Here is a 12964-nt window from a genome sequence, read left to right on the forward strand (position 1 = left end):
ACGAAAATAAATATATTCATATTAAGAAGCAAAAAACAAACAACCTTTAAAGAACGAGAAGCCCTGTTATTTGAAAAGTCCCTTTTTCCCATGTTCTGATATGTTACTTGTGAAACACGTTTTTTTTTTATGGAAATAACTGGTTTATACGACTGAAAATCATCTATTCCTTTAATAGTTTATAACGTTTTGACACGTTATTGATCTTAATGTTACTGTAAGCTGAACTTTCAGCAGAGTTTATCACAGTGTCTTCACCAAGCCAATGTTTGTCAAGTCAAGTTACAAGTGTTTCGCTCAAGTCAAGCGTAAGTGTTGCGGGTCCTGTAAAAAACGTGTTTCAGTGAGCTCTTGTTACAATGCTATGAGTCCACTCTTTTCTACAAGAGTAGTCATATACACTGGGCAGCATCTTAACTAATTTTGTGCCATAATTTAGGGCAGGGAAGAAGCAGAGGGGTAGCTAAGGGAGGGGATAGGTCCTAAAATAATTGTCTGCCACCCCAGTCATATACACTGGCCAGCAACTGAACTTCAGTGTAAAACAGGTATACTTTTATTCCCTCTCTCAATACGCAAATATGACGTTGATACAACATCATAAGATTGACTAATTCTGTACAGAGAATAATCTTGGAACATAAGGGAGGGTAGGGTAGGAGCAGAAGGGTAGCTACGGGGGGGGGGGGAAATATGCCCTCAAATATTTGTCTGCCACCCTCTGAAAGGATCTAAACTGTAATGATAGAGGTATACATTATAGTATGAAACATTCTTGTCTAGGTTTCCCCTTTTCCTGTTTTTTTGTTGGTTTTAGCTGTACCAGGTGCAATATCCGCTCCGACTGTTATTACCAAGTACGCAATTTAATATTTGAGGGTATTACGATGGCTCAGAAGGAACATAGATCACATCAAGTTATGTAAACAGATGCTTTGTCGAATTTACTCTGCTTACCTCGACTTTAAACTAGTATTCCCGAAAAGAAAATCACTTTACATGTTGAAATGTTGTGGTGTTATTTCTGGTGTTTGATTTTTTAATAAAACAATATAGACTGATAGCATATCGCAAACTTTCGACGCTTTATCGAAATTGTAACCTTTCTCATGAAGTTTTGACGTTTATCTAGAAATGCCGACACCAAACGTAGACTGAGAATATGAATTTAAGTACAATTCGATCATTTAATTACCTCGCATTGTTTGGCTAACAAAGGATCCAGCCGAATGACCCAGTAATGTCTTAAAGCACAATCGTAGATGAGTGGAGCTGGTGTCCTCGACACTGAAGAATGTCACAAACTGAATATCTTGATCTAACAAGTGAACTAAGGAAGATGTGATAATGCATCCCCACCCCCTTCTTCCATCCAGCCTCCCCTTCCGACTCACACACCTCCCTTTGACACTCCAGGTAGTCAATCAATGAGTATCACCTTTAATTGTGTTGTTATGTGCTGTGATGTTAAAGAGCACGTGACATGTCTCCATGCAGTGGATCACGTTTTCATCGTATATCGAGTGAAATCTAGGCTTACTTTGCACTATGGAAATTGGAACAAATATCGCATATTGTATGTAAATACTATAACAACATCAAACAAACAGACAAGTCGTTCCAGACCTAAGGGAGGGGCTGTTAGTTAACTTTTGAATAACACACACTGTTTTTTGAGACATTTGGGAGCAAAACAATGTTACTTTTTAAGAAAAAGTCGCCCGGGAAAGAACCATGGGCACGAAAACCAAACTACCGAACGACTGATCCGCTCTCAACCCCAGTCCCTATGCATCGACTGTGACTGTGTGATCATCGTCGGGTGTGTATCAACATTCCCTTCGAAAGGGAACACATACTACTCATGATCTTAGCCAAAAGGCCGAGGAGCAAAACACTGTTTGGTGATAAAATGTACCGAGATACCATACTCATATGTAACGTGGTTTAGATTTCAATTCTAACCAGTACTTTACATACGGAGTAGTAGTACAACATCCTTACAGTAGTTTAATAGTGTAAGTATAAGTGAAATGTACTAACAAAACAACAATATCTCACACGTTTAAGTTCAGCTGGAGTCTAATAATGTATTATATTATACATAAAGTATCATTATACAAGTATAAATGAACAACGAAAAATGGTTGGGAATGATAAACAAAGAAAAAGAGGATTTCAAGGTTTAAACATTAAACAATATAATCAGCATCTCATGAATAATCATCAACTAGATACATAAACATGAGAGAGTACTAATACGCCATTTTCAGTGAATTTGGGTTTACATTACCTTTCACGTTAATGTTCTGTATGTAAAGGCGAACATGAATTATGAATGGTTGGATATCGTCATGGACAGAAACGAATTATACACTCTCTGGCCCTAAACACCATCAAAGTTCACTAATATATTGGTCACTCAGCCGCTTGAGGAAGCCTTTAAAAAAAAGGAAGTCATGTAAAATTTGCTATTAATCAGGAAAAAAAATAAAGATTCAACCATAGAAGTACCATATATGTATTACAACACCAAGACAACTATTGAGATCTCTTTATAAATCGATTGATTGCTTCTGAAGGGAGGTCCATTACACCCTAGCAATCCCTACCTAATACCTATAGACAGGGGAGGAGAGGGCGATGTTTCATTCAGAATTTAAAGCCGTTCTTTGTAGGCTTGTCATTGTAAACTGATGTGAGAAGTCATTTAAGTTTAAGGTTAATCCGATTGTTTTCTTAAACTTCCAGTCAGCATGTTGACCCATTACATACAAAGTAGGCCTATATGACGTCATTCGGTCATACCACATGATACAGTTTGTATAGGCAAGCAATACTAACTAAGAAAACCTGTCGTAAACAATTGTCAACAATATAAGTACGGTTCATTATTATTATAATATATTAAGTAACGACAGTTAACGATAACCCTTGTGTATGGTATATACTCTACAAACAATGGCAAGCCAAGGGGGGGGGGGGGGGGGCTGGTCGACCGCCCATCGTCCTTCACGGAATTGTTATGGCGTTCAGCCGGTGAATAATTAGACCACAACTACGGGGTAATCCCTCTCTCTTTTTCAACCTTAAGAAATATTTATTAACAAAGCCTTGCGCTTAGAACTACTTATATGGATGACATTTATATTCTAAATACGCCTCAAAATGCACCAATTGACTTCTAAACTTTTATTGGGGGTGGGGGTGGACCCTAGACCCGCTACGTGATAGTCGGCTTAAATGACCACGGGGCATCATCCTCTCATTTATGAAATCTTTGGTTCGCCTCTAGTCCTTCTGCCAAGGTTCAGGTTCCTAACTAAATCCACCCATGGGCAAGTTTGAATGTGTCCTCCACTTCTGAAATCCTGCGCACGCACCTGTCTACATAGGCGTACGAGGCGGGAGGCAGGGGGGGGGGGCAGACTGCCCCCAAATTTCCAGAGGACAAGAAATTCGGGCAAAAGTCCTGAAAAATTCGGGCAGCCTAAGAGGAGAAAAAAATATATATATATAAATATGCAGTAACTTACCCGATTTTTTTTCAAATTTTTGCCCAACAATTCCGTGGAGAGCGTTTTGTGTTATTTGTTTTGTGACATTAATATTAATATAGGCCTAATGATTTTCTTCATTTAGCATCATGATGCCCGAATATTTCCGTGTAACACCACCGTAAGCGCAGCTCATCAGGGCTACCAAGCTTTTTGCAATATCGCCCAAAATTATTAACAGGAGAAATAAACTGTCCTATTTTTCCCCTTCAAAGTGATGTTACCATTTTTTCTTCTTCTAAATTTACCAAATTTTTGGGGAAGTGTAAATTTCTGAAACGTGAGATTATAAAATAAAGAATGTTTAGATGCAACTTGCAAGGCCCCAGAAGTGCCATTTCCCGCAATCTGAGAGGCATTTCTTGCCAAAAAATTTCTTATACGCTACGCGCCAATCGATGGTGGCGCTCCGCTTAGATAGTGTCACGGGAACTTTCGGGCACAAAAGTTTCTGCCCCCCAAAATGAAATGGTTCCGTACGCCTATGCCTGTCTATGGCCCCTGCAAAGGGCTGTAGTACATGACTATCGGGACATACAATGTAGTGTCTGTGTTGCTCCATATCTTGCAAGGAACTGTCACGGAATGAAGAGAAAGGGAGCTGTCACTGAGTTCTTTGCAGTAACTTGATCTGTCATAATATATAATGAGTGTAAATCATAATTGTAATTAATTAATCATAATTAGGGAGCTCTTACATATAGAGCTTCTTGCTATAAGTAGGGAGCTGTTACATATAGAGCTCCCTGCTATAATTAGGAAGCTGTCACTGAGAAGAGAGTCCCTGCAATAATTAGGAAGCTGTCACTGAGAAGAGCTCCCTGCTATAATTAGGGAGCTTACTTTGAGAGAGCTCCCTGGTATAATTAGGGAGCTGTTACATATAGAGCTCCCTGCTATAATTAGGGAGCTGTCAATGAGATGTCTCCCTGCTATAATTAGGCAGCTGGTACATAGAGAGCTCAGCACTGTAATTGGACAGCTGTCTTCGAGGGAGCACCTATTATAATTAGGGAGCCTCCTTGTTATTACATAGAGTTTTCGTGTTTGCATACGTATATGCATACAGGATCAAAGTATCAACAGATAACTATATCAGTGATATAGTAAACTGTTTGTTTGTTATGTAAATATCGAGTGGCGGAAGGCTAAATAAATAACGCGAGTAGCGTGATAAATATTCCGATTTTGATCGCCGTTATAAGTAAACATTACACGATGATTGCATATCTGTTTGCATTGACTCAAGTGTGTTCTAACACTGCAGGTACACAGTGACTTAGAACAGAACAAAATGAACGAATGCTACAACATTCCAAGTACGATACTTCCTCAGCGCTAATTACTTGGGCCTCAAATCTACAAGTCCTTCACTTTCTTTGAAATGCGTATAAAATAGAGATGGGAGACGTTGGGGGAGCATGGGTGTGAAAAGGTGAGAGATAGTAACACTCATCTGGGCATTTCTTCGTATGCAAGCTTCATTTTCATCACGAGACTATATTCTCCCTGTTCGCGAGTCAGGAGAGTAATTCAAATAAATCGAGGTAGATAAAGCAAGATAAAGGTGCTTATTTATACATTGCGTACCTCTGTGTCGGGTTCCGACCAAGTCATGAAATATCATTACACAAAAAACCTCAATCGTGTCTCCGCTCTTAATTATATTAATGTATTGCTTTATTCTCCCATTTGCAAATCCTCCAACGTCTTGTCTAATTTCAACATTCATGGTGGACAAATTAATTTAAATTCCCCCCCCCCACCCCTAACGCTACTAACCGATACAGGATGGTATCACTGGACTGTTAGGATAATACTGCTAACAATTTCTTTGTTTGTTTTAAGATGTGATAGACTCGAGTTTTGCGAACATATTGTTTCACTAATCAGTTATTACTACAAATTAACAGTAGACAGTGATTAGTTCACCAGTATATAGGCGTAGGAGATAAAGCTACAAACACAACCAACTGCTTTAAGCTAAAATCGATCATGCTCTGATCAGGAGCGCCAATCCGAATTGGGTGGGTGGGGGGCATAAATGAGGGAACATAAATAAAACCGAAGAAGTCGGCGAGCGACTTAGCGGGTGGGGTCCAAGGGCTAACCCCCGCCAGGGGTCCAGGGGTTGGACTATACAAATCTTCAGGTTATTTCTGTTTGGTGCTTGAATTGATATGTCATTCATAAATATAATTAATAAAAAAAGTCACATTTGACAAGAAAAGACTTGAATTAAGAAAGACTTATCTATTGCACATCCTGGTGTAACTAATGGCCTCAATCATAATTATTCAAATTGAAACTTAAACCCAAATGGAAACATCTAAACTTTGCACACAAGAATATCTTGTTATCCAGACATCTACAACATGCAAACATATGGTTTTATAAGTACATTTGAAAAGCACTATTTGGTATCTTGGCACATTCACTTCATCGGAAGCAACAAATCAATAAAATAAAGATATATTTAGGGGCCGTAGCCTGGGTAGAATTCCTAGCGGCAGTTAAGGAACATAGAGAAACAATTTATCGTCCAAATATTACATAGCGATGCATTGATGTGCAGATATACCAGGCGCTTTTTCATGAAATTGTATTGGGTTGGTCATTTCCAGAAAAAGGACCGTTATGACACTATCTGAGCGGACCACCAACATCGGTTGGCGCATAGCGTACCAATATAAGTTCTGGCATATTTATTTACAACTCACAAACCCCCTCCATCTCCACAACCCCCTCCATCTCCCTCAAACGCATCCATCTCCCCACCTCCCCATCTTCCTGACGCCCTCTATATCTTCTACCCCTTCCATATCCCCAATCCTCTCCAAATCCCCAACCTGCTCCATCTCCCTCAAACGCCTCCCCTCCATCTGCCTCAAACGCCCCCATCTTCCCCACCCTCTCCACCCCTCCATCCCCAAACGCCTCCAACTCCCTTACCCCCTCCATTTCCCCAACCCTTCCATCTCCCCAACCCCTTCCATCTCCTCAACCATATTCCATCTCCCCTCCATCTCCCCAACCTCATCTCTCTCCCTCAAACCCCTCCATCCCCACGCCTCTTAATCTCCCAAACCCCCTTCATCTCCCCAACCCCCTCCATTTCCCCAACCCCATCCATCTCCCTCAAACCCCACCACTCTCCATCTCCCATTCCTTCCATTTTCCCTACCACCCCCAATTTCCCTCAAACGCCTCCATCTCCCCACCCTTTCCATCTCCCCAACCTCTCCATCTCCCTCAAACCCCTCCATTCCCACCACTCTCCATCTCCCATTCCTTCCATTCTCCCAACAACCTCCATGTCCCTCAAATCTTTCCATCTCCCCAACCCTCTTCATCTCCCCAACCCCATCAATGTCTCTCAAACGCCTCCATCTCACCCACCATCCCCACCTACCCCCTCAATCTCCCCAACCACCATCTCCCTAACCCCCTTCCTCACCCAAATCCCCTTCATATCCCCAATCCTCTCTATATCCCCAACCCCCTCCATCTCCCGAACCCCCTGCATTTCTTCAACCTTCAACATCTCCCTCAAACGCCCGAGCTTCTCCATGCCCCACCCCCTATATCTCCCCACCCCCTCCATCGCCCCACCTCTCCAACCTCATCTATCTCCCAAAAATCCCTCCATCCCCACCCATCTCCATCTTCCAAACCTCCTCCATCGCCCCAGCCCCCTCCATTTCCCCAATCGCCTCCATCTCCCTCAAACGCCTTTATCTCCCCACCCTTTCCATCTCCCCAACCCCTTCATATCCACAACCACCTACATCTCCCAAACCCCATCCATCTTCCTAAAGCCCCTCCATCCCCACCCCTCTCTGATTTTCCAAACCCCCTCCATTTCCCCAACAACCTCAATCTCCCTCAAACCCCTCCATCTCCCCAACCCCCTCCATTTCCCTCAAACCCCTCCACCCCCCCCCTTCACCTACCCTCTCCATCTCCGAAACCCCCTCCATTCCCCAACCCCCATCTCCCCTAAGCCCCTCCATCCCCACCCCTCCATCCCCCCACCCATTCCATCTCCCCATCCCCTCCATCTCCCTCAAACCCCTCCATCTATCCCACTTTCTCCACTCCTCTTACAACTTATTATATTATATATAAAGCATATTGACACAAGTAAGAATGAACAACGGAAAACTGGCTGGGAATGATAAACAAAGAAAGAGAGGATTTAAGTTTAAAAACTAAACATTATAATCAGCATCTCATGAATAATCATCAACCATATACATAAACATGAGAGGGTATTAATACCTCATTAGCCCTAACTAACCGTCATTCGAATTCATTGTATTTTAATTAGTTTGGCTAATGTTAATGTTCGGTCTTTATAAAGGCAAACATGAATTATAAATGGTTGACCTACATCATGGACAAGAGCGAAGTATACAGTCTCTGGCCCTATACACCATACAAAGTTTGTTAATATATTTATGAGTCAGCAGCTTGAGGAAGTATTGTTTATAACACAACCGCCATTCTTTCTATTTATTACGAAGACCAACATAGTACAAAGGCAGTATTAAAAGAATAATAAATATAACCATATATATAGTAATGCAGAAACATGAAGGTGTAATGTGACCAGTAAAGAACATAGAACAGAATAAACGGATACATAGAATATGATATTGATATAGATGTAGGATTAACGGTAATCAGCAGCTAAGATTCAACATACAAGGCTTCTCTTAAGTTTGTAAAGTGATGCCGGTCCGGTGTATGGCAAGCATCAGAGAGCTTCAGTTACAATAATATTTAAGGAACATTTCACAAGAGTAATATTGTGGATTGGACAGCAACTGAACAGGTTCTGCTACCTCTCTCTCTCAACACTGTAAATATGACATAAATTAATGTAAAAACATGGCACAACAATATTGTTGACTGACCACAGCTTACTTTAAGTTGTGGACAGCAATTAGAATCCTAAGAAAGACGTATGGCAACATATGTTTATTTATTAGAAATGATAGCAAATTTAAAGCTATGGGTATCCGATGACTGTCAAATTGCTGCCTACTCTACACAATGTTTCTCACATATGAACTCACTACATGTATAACACAGTTCTATGTAACTGATTGATCTCAACAAGAGTATTTCATTTTTGAAATTTGGAATTCAGCATTCAACAATTTAGTCCTGGGTACCCAACAAACTGTGACTTTCTATGTACCTGCATGGTAACTCAACATGCTGATAATAAGTTGGGGTTGATATGTTACAGCATGCCAGAAAATCTTAGGAGTAACCCCACAGGTGGCAATGCACATATAACTTCAAAGACTTGATACTTCATAGTTTCTCAATTTCAAACACATCCCTGATCAGACCAAGGTACATACTACAAAAACTTAGCTTGCCTGGAATGTCGGCAATCTTTATTTTCTACAGAAGTAGAAGTTTTCTTATGAACTGTTAATTTAGGTATCTACAGTATTAGTAGCTGTCCCCACTTTAGAGAAATCTTCAATCCACCACTGCATACTACAATATAGTAGTTATGTTTAGTCAAGTTTGTTAGCTCTACACAATTAAACAAGTGGAATCTTAGAAATGTCATTTGATGTTATTTATAGAGCTAATTAGGCAAGCTGTCTTCACCTACATATAGCCTGTAGATTTCATCAAAGGAGCCCAACACAGCCCATTACCATTTCACAAACTGACTGTTGAGAAGTAGTATGTAAAGTCTCACCAGACTCACATCCACAAAGGAAGTTATGTCAGCAGTGATGTGTTCCTACTTGACTTTTTCTTTCACTTTCTTGGAGGAAATGCACAGAAGAAATGTTGAAAACCGTATCACCTGGAGGTTAAAGAGAAAATACACAATAACTCAACTTTCCATTCACTAGATTTCTCAAGGTGAAAATTCATCAGGTCTGTGATCATTTTTGTAACATACATCAACGTCTTCCCTTGTGTCTTATTAATAAGTATATATATATGAATAGTATAGAGCTGTAATCTCAGGGTAGCAAATATATTGTTTTTAGGAATATGTTTTGCATCTGATGTTACGAGCAATTACAACACTTGTAGTGGTAACCGATCAACTCCATGTTACCTCCCAAGAGGCGTAGCCCCCCCCCCCCCCCCGATAAAAGATATCGTTTGACAATTGCCGGAAATTTTCTGCCAGATTTGTGAGCTATCTTCCGTAGTATTGCAACAGAAAATAAATGTAGAAAGCACATGTGCTGGAGTCTCCTGGAAATATCTCTTAAATGGCCAGTATTATAACTGAAGTGCAAATAATGTACATCTTAAACAGAACACATTAAGAGAATCCTTCAACACTGTTGACCAATGGCTAATAATTGAGTTCTGAATTACTTTGGTTTTTACTCTGAGGACATGCATAGGGTCCAGAAGGTTCATGCATGTCTTGTATTACTGACTGACTTACAACATATCCACACATTGCAGTAAACCACTAAAGACTTCCATTTGTAATCCCTTAGTATATAGCTCATGGACAAATGACATAAAACCTAAATTATCTTCAGATTTAAATTTCACATCAATTTTATTGGGTTTTAGATCTACAGAGAGGGGAAGGGCAGGAAAGGTTAGGATGGAAACAGAGATTTTTATGGTTCCTGTTAGTCATTCTACATGGTTCTAACTTACTGTGGGTATGGTTCTAACTTAGTGTGTGTATGGGTCTCACTTTGTGTGTAGTGACTCTATTTAATTGTTAGGGCACATGCACTTATGAATTAAATTGATTGTTTATGAGCCTGCCATACATTTTACTGCCTATTATTTGCAGAAATTACAGTAGGCTGACAATACAGAGGAGTCTGGCTGCGCTGTTAAGACTGATTACTACCCTTACCTGCCACCCAACACTATGACACACTGATAAATTAGAAGGGATCAAGTCATCTGAATATTTTGTTCCTTCATTTATGATGGCTACACAAAATAAAGAAATGGACCCAGTATACTAAACACATACACCTCTTTGTGTACTTTTACACAATGGTAAGCAATACAATGTATGACATGTATTGCCTAATATATGGTGTATGTATGTTAGACTGAAACCATTATTTTCTTCCCTAGGCCCTTAGGGAGTCTGCTGATCAAGCAAGATTCAAAACATTTACTGTTCCAACAGGATTAGGCAGTAACAAAATCTCTTCCTACTTCAGAATCAAATCTAATTATAACTACAACCCAGCTTACCAGTCCTGCTATACTCTAAGTATACACTAATCATTACCATCAGCATATTGTAAACCATTCTGTGCAAGATCCACATCATGTGACCCCCAAAGATCGTCTCAAGAAAGATTAATCCACATTTACCTAATCAGGAGATAAAGACAAAGACAATAAGAAACATATCAGAACTAGATGTTTAATGCAAACGATAAAATCCCTTGTTTTTGAGTTTGCCTTTTTAATATTTACTCAACAGTTATTCCATTGCTCACAGATACACAAGTTTATGCTAAAATGACTCAATAATTGCAGGTTCATTCATTTTATATTGCAAGGCGCTTTTATTTTAAAGTTGAATAATTTTTGGAAATTTATCCATAAAGAAAACAAAAGGCAAAATTTGGTAACATGTTTGCAATCCTATGGATAAGACTAACTTGGTCAGCACACTTTCTAATTAGATACTTTTAACGTTTTTTGGTGCAGCAGGCCAATGAAGATGTTCATCTTTGTATGAACACCAAATTTCTAATTCTATTACTTTGAAGTCAAGCAAAGTTAGGCCTAATTACTGGTCTAGATTGCTTTTTTCAAACTATCTGTATACCAGTGTGAAGCAGAGGCTGCTCTATTACATAAATGTTAGTGTTTTTGCTTTCACAACTTTCCCAGTAACTTCATTTCCAATTTTGCCAATATACAGCAACATGATGCACCCCCTCCCCCTCCCTACCCAAACACACTGTTATAACAGAATTACTGAATTACACAATAACTTTAAGAACAGAAAAATCATACAAATGCATTAAAGATTTCAGATGACATAACATGCTAAGTGATTGTCATATTGTGTTGTATGATCTTCTGTGATAGAATCATAAACTGTTGCTTGTCATAGTGCAATAGTCAATACCTAGCATTATCCATGGCATATTTAATATGATGGGATAGGTGGAACTTGTCATAAATTACATAATATCCACTCAACCTGGAGGCTGTGATAATTGAAAGCCTTCATTAGCATTATATGCTCACACAGTGACAGGAATGAAAGTGCTGCATCATGAAAAAATGGATGCATATGACCATTAAAAATTGGTCAGATTTGAGAGATTAGAGATGTACTTGGTATCAGAATTTCATCCTCTTGAAACCTACAATTATGATACAATTTGTAGAGATGATGCTACAATTAGAGAAATACTGAACAAAAGAGGTCTCACAGAATCCCTGAGTCTAAGACACAAACTTTAGCAGTATTCTAACTAGATTGTTTATATGTTATGTCTTGTTTTAACAGTGATTTGAATTGAAGGGAGTTGGGGGGGGGGGTGCTGGATGATAGACTTTCCGGTGGGGAAATTTCCCTTGAGGGATCATCTGATACGTCATGGAGTAAAAATATTAAAATACCACTTTCATTTTCATGGAGGAGGGGAGGAGGGGGAGGGGTGGGTGGGTAAGAATCAGTTGGTGGACCATACAATCATTACCCTGCTCATGTTAACTGTACACATTTCTTCCAAGAGCTGTAATCCGGATATGGTAAAGCCCTAAAAAGGCTGGTCTCAGGACTGAATAATTCCAGTTTACCCGATGATGAGAAAAAAAAAACTGCATTTGGTGATCAATTATAATGTTATTATTCAGGTAAATTTTCATCATCGGGTCTACAAGTAGCAGCATTCTACCATGTAGCATTGTCAAACACAGAACACAGCTGATATAAACATATGGTATGCAGCAAAATGCTACTGCAATTTCAAAATAAATTACTCAGTTATAATTATAATAACAATGTAAAGAAACTAAAGCAACCAGAATACAAATATATAGACTGTACAAGATGAGTTCAAGGTCTCATAATGCTTCCCAAAGTGTGTATACAGCTCACCTAATACCAAGCTAATTGAAATATAAAGAAACATTAACTTGAAATTGAGACAAGCATGGAATCTTCAATACAAACTTTAGGCAATAACACTGGACTGTCTATAGGTTGATGAATTTGTAGGATTTCTGAAATGATGACATTGTACTCTAATTGATTGAGTTAAAGTACATATTTTTCTATCTGCAGACTTTGACATATACTGTTATTTCATAACATGTTGTTCGGTGCAGTCCTGTTGTGAGAGGGTGAGGGTTGGGTGGAGGCTACAGTTGTACGTCAGCTAAGTGCCCAGTGAAATATGTGATAA

The 12964-nt window shown here is 39.4% G+C and overlaps 1 protein-coding gene across 1 annotated transcript in view; it reads left to right on the plus strand.

Annotated features, from left to right (window-relative positions):
* LOC139970052 (uncharacterized) overlaps nt 1–12964 on the plus strand; it is a 94915-nt gene that overhangs the window by 12915 nt on the left and 69036 nt on the right. The gene's annotated exons all lie outside the window — the stretch shown is intronic.

This window comes from Apostichopus japonicus, chromosome 7, assembly GCF_037975245.1.
Source record: "Apostichopus japonicus isolate 1M-3 chromosome 7, ASM3797524v1, whole genome shotgun sequence".
NCBI classification, from domain to species: Eukaryota; Metazoa; Echinodermata; class Holothuroidea; order Aspidochirotida; family Stichopodidae; genus Apostichopus; species Apostichopus japonicus.